Raw genomic sequence first — 9483 nt, 5'->3', positions numbered from 1 at the left:
TGCTTTGTGTTTTGTAGGACACTACAAGTCTCCCCCCCCCCATGATGCTGAACAGCTGACAGCTTTGTAAATAGCAGCTCTGATTCGGGACACGATCCCAGGTTAGAGAACAGGCTGTGGTATTTTGGTGCTTCACCTTAGCACATGAAGCACAGCTGGTACACACACAGGCACAGGTTACACCTCAGTGCTGTCAGTGAGGTGCGTGGAGTTTGCATTGGTGGTGTGATTAAACAGGAGAACTGAAAACATCCCCACATCCGCTCTGAGATTATAATCTTTACTTATTGTTAATTTTTTTAAATCTAAACAGCTGATTGATTATCTGAGAAGAAAGTTCCTGGTGAAGTTTATGACTTTACAAAACCGTCCCTTTCACTCTCGCACAAATCACCCGTGACCCTAGTCTCCACCCACTCCACCCTGCCTCCACTCTCAGACACCACCTGTTGTTTTGAATGGTTGACCCCATCTATTTAAACTCCTCCACCTTCCCTTGCTCTGCTCTTGCAGCTTTAGTGATGATTTTCACATATTTAAAGGTTTTAAATATTAACTATTGTCACTTTTGGCATCTTTGACTGTAAATTGTTTTTACAAACTAAACCTTTTGTGCCTTTGTTGTTGATAAAGTTATCAGATTATTATTATTAAATTAATTCCATCAGAAGAAGATATAGAAGATATCTTTATGTTATAATATAAAGCATATTGACTGAATGTTGTTGTGAATTAGGGCAATATAAATAACATTGAATTAAACTGCCTGTTTTATTTCTTAACTCTGATAAATAATCTTCATATTCTAATAATCACAAAGACCAAAATTAGTAAAAAAATTGAATTAAACCCTTCATGTTAAAAAAAAACTTGAACTTTAGCAAATACAGGAAAACGAAACTGAACCTAAACTACATTTAACACCGAAAGTAAAGTGCTCAAAAAATCAGGATCAGTCTTAAACTCTCCCCTCTGTACATGTTAACCTAAAACACCTGAAGCATGAGATTAAACTATTATAGATTTCTGAGGTGTCTGCAGCGTGGCTCTGAATGAGGTCCGCAGCTGAAAAAGGAACTTTATTAATTCTGTTCTTTATGCATCTTTGCAAACATCACATAAAGCACAAATACAGTCTTTGCAGAGCACCTCCGACAGCAGCAGGACGTCCCTGCAGAGATACTTTGTGTTCCAGCAGCTGCAGCATGAAATGATGTCAGCACGAATGGTGGCCTTCCAGCCTCGTTAGGAAACAGCCTGCTGCTGTTCTGGCACAGTATCATGTAAATATTTGTTCAGAACTCAACCTACTGAACGCTGGGGTTCAAGAGCAGAAAGAGAAGCTCTCTGCTCTCTGATAAGGACCCTGAACGCAGCACCACATGACTTGAAAATAGACCGAGCTGTGCTGTGACAAAGGTGAAATGTTAATCACGGCAGTCGATCACAGCTGAACACGCTGTGTTCTAAGGCTTCTAACTCTCTGTGGGTTCAGTCAGAAGCTGATGAAAATGAAATGGAGTTTACTGTTCAGGGAATAAATTATAAAACATACAGAAATCCATCATCTGCTTCCCAATCACTTCCAGTTTAGAGTCGGTTTGTGCTGGACATGTGTGTGTGTTGAGGGGAGGGGTCTTTTATCAGCACTATATGAGCTGGAATAATAAGAGTAATTATTCTCGGTGTGGAAGAATTTGAACGAAGTCAGAAACAGAGCAAAACAGGACAAAATCTGCTGTGAATAGACATAAATATTAAAGTGACTGAACACAAAAATTTGATTGGTGGTCACATGATTTTGACTAATAGTGCAAATTTGTTTACTGCATGTAATATTTAAATATTTATGTGCGATGTCATGTTAAGTTATAGCAGTTTGTTTCTGTGATCTCAATTGGTCAGAAGAGATTTTGTTGGCAGTGATCCTGAAAAAATATATGAGTATTGTCCCTGTGCAACTTGTATGTACAGTATATATATATACGGTGTATACATACTGTGTATATGTGCAGTGCTGTGTTGAGTTGTGTTCTGGACTCTGCAGCTAAAAGTTGAAATCAGGTGAAGCGTGTGAACGAGGTGCAGTGGCTTTGGCTTTGATCCTGAACCTTTCAAATCAATCAGTGCTGCTTGTTTAAGGCCATTATGGGACCTCCGCTGTACATGGATGTGCTCATGTCTTTAACCTGCTCTGTCTAGCTTGGGGGAACTGTGAAAGCTTTTGTTAGTTTAAGTTTTATTCTCGCAGAAACCAGAAGAAGCGCACACATCTGTAATTTACACCTAAACTCCACCAGCTGTGGGAATAATTGCTCCATTTCCTCCACGTTAACGATCAGTGAACAATACCGAAGAAGAAATTATTACATTTAAATAACAATGGGCCTGATTTACATATGAAAGCTGCAAAATGCATCAGCACAGAGGTAAGGATGTCTTAATTAGCTACACACACACACACAGTATATGATTTATTGCTGGTTCAGCTCTGTGTAGTTATACTGAGGCAGCTGATCCTGTTCATATGATGTATCACTTTAAAACATTTATGATACAGTTCCTGTAGCTCTGCTGTCCTGATTCTGTGGATTTAAATGTGTTTGTTGGTCTGTTAATTAAAAAGACAAAAATGCATTTTTTATTTGAAGGATAATTCTAATTAAATGTTTGAAAATTAATTAATCTGATATAATTAATTAAGATAAAAAAACGAAATGCCTAATTTATGTTAAATAATTATGTAATTCATAATTTCACTTTTTTAACTTTATAGAAGTTGAATAACAGCAGCTGACACCGACAAAAAAAAGACTCCAGATGTGTTTGAACGGCTGATTAATTATCAGCACTTTGTTGCTTTTATTCATGTTTTTATTAACGTCTGTTTTCATCATGTGGTTCACACATTTCCCTAAACTCAACAAAATGTAGAAATTAAAAATAAATTTCTTTATGAATTATGAATTAAATGGGATTTAAAATGTATCAACTTCAAGCTTTAAAGCTTAAATCATTTATTTATTTAAAGTTATTTTTTTCATGGTCTGTTTTTTCCTCAGTATTATTAACTATTTTTTAAAATTTCTTCTTTCTTGTTTATTTGTTCTTTATTTAAACTTTATTTCATTTCTTGAACTCTCGGTATAGCAGAGTGATGAGAACTTTCTCTGATGAATACTTGAATGGAAGCGGGGATGATCAGCATCAGCAGCTTTCAGAAGGACATGAAGAGCAATGTTCCCTCTAATTTTTCACGTGTCTGAGCGAACACGCAAACTCCCTGAGCGGTCTCTTGGACCTCTGTGAGCAACAGCAGACGTGTGCACTGTGGTCACGCCAGCATCGAATCCATCCAAGTTACATGGTTTATTACAATAATCAAATTACAGCATTTACATTTATGTTAGACTACTTTTAATTAACTGCTTTAGCCCACTTACAATGTAAATTTAAAAAAAAAATCTTGTTCATGACCTGTGTAGCATGGTAACACTATTGGAAGTAAAAAAATAACTTGAACTCCAATTTTGAAAACACAACTTTTTATTATTATTATTATTTTTTTTTATAAAGCTCTGACTTGTATTATGAGTCTGTGGTCTGGGAGAGAGTCCTGTAACTCTCTGTGTGCAGAATACAGTATAAAATGACCAGTGCTGGGCAATTAATTATATAGTTACTTCTTCAAAAAAAGTTACTGAGTTTTGTAAACAAGAAAGTTTTTTGCAGCTGTTTACCTAAAAATGCAGCCAAGGCGTTTTTTAAATAAACATTTCAAACTATTTACAGAACAATCAGCTGTTCTGCATCAAATTTGATGCCACAGAAATTATTTGTGCCACTCCAAAAAATCATTTCTGTCCACTATGAGATAAAGGAGAACAACAGCCTGATACCTGCAGGCCTGGCAACAGGAGATGTATCAATCCTGTAACACCTGTAACATTCAGCAGTCGCCTCATTGTTCTGACACACACAACAAAACTATTGACTACACTACACACTAACTACACAACAAAACACACTAACTACACAGGATTTGCGCTAAACGTCGCAAATCTCTCACATCTCAAAACACCGGCATCACTCCTAAAACTTCCCCCTCCCTAAACAACTAAATGCTATGTTTTGATTGGTCGACATGGTACATTTTTCAACCAATAGGAAAGGGCGGGGTTTTTTGGTTTTGTTTTTGCTCCCAGGCTTTTGAGTGTTTTCCGTATAAAACGCCGTTTTTACCGTTTCTCCCCGCACTAAATATAAACAACGACAGTATTCAGGAAGAAAACCAAACATTGCATATTTTTATCATAACTCTGGTTTTACGTGGCCTATCAACACAATTTAAAAACTGGTATAAAGTCCACACCTTTTCCGTCAATTGTTCCGTCTGTCCTGCTCACATCTCCAATGGTTGTACACGTTGTCATTAATGTGGCTTCACTCCACATCAGCCGCTTTGCTAGCTAAAACACCGGCGTCGGCACATAAGGATGTATGGCAAGCCATTAGTGCCAATGGCTTGCCATAAGGACACTGTCATAGCCTGTCAACGACATCAAAGTTAAAGAGAATATAGTTGTGATTGCTTGCAACATTATAATATTGTAAATGGTAAATGGCCTGTATTTGTATAGCGCTTTACTAGTCCCTAAGGGCCCCAAAGCGCTTTACACATCCAGTCACCCACCCATTCACACACTGGTGATGGCAAGCTACATTGTAGCCACAGCCACCCTGGGGCGCACTGACAGAGGCAGAGTGGTAATGGGTGTAAGAACACAAAATAGAAAATAGGCCTGGGATGGGAACAAAGAACTGGGGTGCAGGGCAGAAAGACAATCAACCCCCACCTCCAGGGCATGAAGCAAGAGTTAGAGGGTGAGGGGCAGACAAAGGGCAAATGGACACTACCATAAAAGGAGATGGGGATCAGGGTGTCAGCACCCTTGGCCACTTTCCATTGTGGGGGTGTTTACTGTAGGGGGGAGGAGACCAGAGGTTATAACTGTAACTGTTGCGTGGAGTTCTTTAGATCAGCCTTTAGCATAGGACTGCATAGGAGTGCAGTGTGCTGATCTCCAGATGCATCTGTAAGAATAATGGGTAATAAAAGGATTGTGTAAAACATGGAAACATCTCAGCGTGATCTCTACCAGGACCAAAAGAATTGCAGAGACTGGCGTTGTCTCAACAGTGGCATCGTTCTAATCCCATACAGGAGCAGCCAGTCACTTACTAACTAACACTGCAAAACAGAATTGTCACCGTATTTACCTTAATTTCAATTCAGGTTAGATTTTTTTGTGCGCAACACAGATTTTTTCTGCGCAGAGGCCGTGCCAGCAGTGCGCAATTGTGTACGCGCGCAGCTTAGAGGGAACACTGACGAAGAGATTGCAACTCTCCGGCAAACTGGGACCCATTCAGACCTTCCCTCAGCCCCTTGGCCACCTCCTCATTAAAATTACGTGAATACCAGTCTTACTGCCAGACTGCCCCCTCATAAGGCTCATTAGCCTCCATTCACATGAAGACAATAAAGATCCCTTCAGCCTCATTGATGGAGAAAACAATCAGTTTGCTCTTCTGAGTCAGTGCCTTAGATTAGATTAGATTAGATTAGATTAGATTAGATTAGATTAGATTAGATTAGATTAGATGAAACTTTATTAATCCTTCGGGTGGGTTCCTCCGGGAAATTCAGTTTCCAGTAGCAAGGCACCGAAAGAAGTTGCATTGTACAGATACATTAAGGGGAATGAGAGTAAGGATATAAGCATAAATACACCATATATACACATATACACATATATAGATACAGAATATACAATATGGATAAATAGGATTGCTCATTTGAGTGAGTATATTGCACAGTGATTATTGCACAGTCAAATATAAGAAAAAAAGACAAAACAAAAACAAAAAACAAATATTGCAAATATTGCACAGTGTAGAAAAGCACCTACAGCTCAGTTGTTCCACAACCAGTTCCTTGGTCTTTGAAGTGTTGAGTTGCAGGTGGTTTGTGTGACTCCATGTGACAAAGAGGACTTTGACTTTGTTTTCAGTCCTCAGACCTACATTGAGGCCAAGTGCGATTTAAAGATATGGAGGAGCTTATCTGTCTGTGAAAGACCGGCTGAGGAGAGATAACAACATTAAAATCCATTTATTGATTCATAATCGAATCTAAATAGCTGTGCACACAGGGTGCAGACTGAGAGCTGCAGCATTGGGTTTGAACACCCAATGCTGTGAAAATCACTGTATGGGCTCGAGAACACTTCTGAAAGAACATAAAAATATTAAAGAGAGTGGAGCAACCCCCTCCACATGCACACACACACACACACGCACACACATTTATTTGTGAAGGCTGACACACAGGAAGTAGTTCCTGCAGAAATACCTAATAGTGAAACATTAATGTGTTCACATCTTCGTTAAAGCCCTTGTGTTGTCTTCACCTGCTTAGGAGGTGAAGATCCAGATTAGTGCTTAAATTCAACTAGAGCACAGCTGGAAGCACTTGTGCGTGCAGCTGTGCTCAGCAGGGTGTGAAGATAAGGTGTTTTGACGCTGTGACGCCGATGACGTCATCTTGTGTTCTGGAACCTTCAATCTTCTGTCTCAGGTAATTCCTGATCTATCCGGTGGAGGGCAGTAACGATAAAGCGCTAAGAGAAGCGGCAGAATGACATGGTGTTTGCGCACGCGCAGACTGGCTCTGACGTCATCTGCTCCTCCCGGTAGGGCCGGGATGTGACGGGCTGATGCTACTGAGCTAACGAGCTGAAATCAAGAGGTTTCTCTCGGAGACCGGTGGCTGATAATAACAGGAGCAGCTCGCGGAGATAAACGTGGCCTCGTCACTCCGAGAGGAGCCGGAGCCCACACAGGAATCACGGTAAGAGCTGATGGGGCTGCTGGGAGGAGGTTGCTAACCCACGGCGGCAGCTAGCCGGAGTTCCTGGTTGATCCGGTGTTCCAGATCTACTGGCGTTTAGATCAACTGGCGTTGGTCGAACAGATGTGTGGCAGTCTTGCGTTTCAGGAGCTGCTACCGACAAACCAGCAAAAAAACGCCAAATGTGTCATCTGTGACACTTGTGAGGTTATCTCAAACACACTCCATCAGTCTTGATGCTGTTGAACAACAAAATGTTTAAAATGTGGCGAGTTTACCTGGTGATATCCTCATGCGCGACGCGATCGCAAAAACAGCAAACAAGTAACACCACGCCGTTGTTGTTCACAGGACAGCAAGAGTAAACGATCGGGAGACTGTTGTCGTCGTTATCGTTCCCCTCGCACGGTTTATTTCTCCGAATTCAGCGTTTTTGCTTCACAACTAAAGCGAGCAGTTTACTTTGTGCACTAACATGGAGTCGGGTCAACCAGCGCCACCTCTGGCCAAGTGCCACAGCCTACAGCCAGATCAACCTGTGACACATCTGCACCACGTTTGAATCAGTGTCATGCACATTTGTACCTTTCAATTGTCTCTGTTTGTGCGTCATGCAAATAAACCTTTGAAAAGAATGAAATGATATCATATATTCCTTATTGGCCTACATTTGTTCAAAATCCCAAATTATATACACAAAGTCATAGAAATCACCACTCCAATTGGTCATCATGATTTTGATATTCTCTTTTTCCATAACAATGAAATACGCCTTGGACAAATATGACACATCAATATTTCATTAGTGTTGTAACATCACATGTCGTTAGCATAGTCTGCCTGTGTCTTCCCTCTGCAAACGAACATTTCAGAGTTGGTTGTTATATACAGTCTGTATAAGTGTGGTTAATCTAATAAACATTTGTAAGGAGATGGCAGTTACTGTGAATGTACTGCAGGTGATTAGTAATAAACAGTCAGACAATGACCCTGACAATCTCATTCAATCTTGCAGATTGAATGCACCTTCTGTGGAAAGTGGTACCACACAGTGTTGTGGACAAATGTTGTGGGTGCTAAATAAACAGAAAAAATTTATCCCTGTTGTCTTTGCTTACTGATTGTTTTTAGTGTTGACAATCCACATTGCTGCCATTGCACCTGTCAACATGTTTGTGGGCAGATTTGGATGTACCAGGGGTAAGTGCAGCCACTCAGCCTCTACTCAATGTGATCATAGCAGCAGGTGCAGATGTGTCACAAGTTAATCTAGTAGTAGGCTATGGTAGTAGTGGACTGACCTCCATTGGAGACTGCTCCAGCTGCTGTGTGATAGTGGATCTGCTACAAATTGAAGATCATAAGCAAGTTTTGGAAATTAACCCTTGTATTATGTTGAAGAACAAACAATTGACATTGATTTTGTTGCGGGTCATTTTGACCCGTACTGTGTAAATCCACTCAGAATTATCCAAAAACTGCAATAAAACAATAGCAACTTTATTTTCCATTAGATAAACATGTAGAACACAGACATACAACAGTTAGACTTTCCATAACTATTTTAGGAACAATTTGGTTTTTCGTTCTTACAAACACATTTCTTTTGAACTTGCCCAACGTTCTCAGTTTTTCAATGCTCAACATTTTCAATTTTGTCCACATGCTGGACAAAATGTGTTTTCTGCAGATGTACTTCTTGCATTCCTCACAGAAAGTGCTTGTTTTCAAACAGGAATCTTCCTAACTAAGATTTAAAACAAAGGATTTCTACGTCTCCTCCAGTCTCACAAACAGATGACAAACCAAGCAACACACCTGAGTCACTGACTTTCTTAAATCCACTCACTCTCACTGGCTGTTTATTACTAATCACTGTGTAACTGCTGTGAATTCAAAGTAACTGCCATCTCCTTACAAATGTTCATTAGATTAACCACACTTATACAGACTGTATATAACTCCAGCCATGTTGATGGATTGCCTATATTGGCTGGAAATATTAATTTCCAGGGAACAGACACAGACAAACGATGCTTACAGGATGTGATGTTACAACACTAATGAAATATTGATGTGTCATATTTGTCCAAGGCGTATTTCATTGTTATGGAAAAAGAGAATATCAAAATCATGATGACCAATTGGAGTGGTGATTTCTATGACTTTGTGTATATAATTTGGGATTTTGAACAAATGTAGGCCAATAAGGAATATATGATATCATTTCATTCTTTTCAAAGGTTTATTTGCATGACGCACAAACAGAGACAATTGAAAGGTACAAATGTGCATGACACTGATTCAAACGTGGTGCAGATGTGTCACAGGTTGATCTGGCTGTAGGCTGTGGCACTTGGCCAGAGGTGGCGCTGGTTGACCCGACTCCATGTTAGTGCACAAAGTAAACTGCTCGCTTTAGTTGTGAAGCAAAAACGCTGAATTCGGAGAAATAAACCGTGCAAGGGGAACGATAACGACGACAAGAGTCTCCCGATCGTTTACTCTTGCTGTCCTGTGAACAACATCGGCGTGGTGTTACTTGTTTGCTGTTTTCGCGATCGCGTCGC

General features: G+C 40.0%; 1 protein-coding gene and 2 long non-coding RNA genes across 4 annotated transcripts in view; 2 read left to right on the top strand and 1 right to left on the bottom strand.

Moving 5' to 3' along the window:
* Positions 1 to 1635: 1635 nt before the first annotated feature.
* On the top strand, positions 1636 to 3654 carry LOC145429713 (uncharacterized). The gene is made up of 2 exons (XR_013909997.1): positions 1636 to 2429; positions 3151 to 3654. It is a non-coding gene; the product is annotated as an uncharacterized LOC145429713 (long non-coding RNA).
* Positions 3655 to 5650: 1996 nt separating this feature from the next.
* Positions 5651 to 7435, bottom strand: LOC145429717 (uncharacterized). Its single transcript, XR_013910001.1, has 2 exons — positions 7192 to 7435; positions 5651 to 7066 (listed from the first exon to the last, which is right to left on the bottom strand). It is a non-coding gene; the product is annotated as an uncharacterized LOC145429717 (long non-coding RNA).
* lmbrd2b (LMBR1 domain containing 2b) overlaps positions 5657 to 9483 on the top strand; it is a 29181-nt gene continuing 25354 nt past the window's right edge. For both annotated transcript variants that reach the window (XM_080303664.1, XM_026174657.2), the window contains exon 1: positions 5657 to 6913. The gene's annotated coding sequence lies outside the window, so the exon portion shown is untranslated. The remainder of the gene's footprint in view (positions 6914 to 9483) is intronic.

The sequence above is a fragment of the Astatotilapia calliptera genome, chromosome 7 (assembly GCF_964374335.1).
Source record: "Astatotilapia calliptera chromosome 7, fAstCal68.1, whole genome shotgun sequence".
Taxonomy (NCBI): domain Eukaryota; kingdom Metazoa; phylum Chordata; class Actinopteri; order Cichliformes; family Cichlidae; genus Astatotilapia; species Astatotilapia calliptera.
Note: the sequence above shows the minus strand (reverse complement) of the source record. Positions and strands in the feature narration are given on the sequence as shown.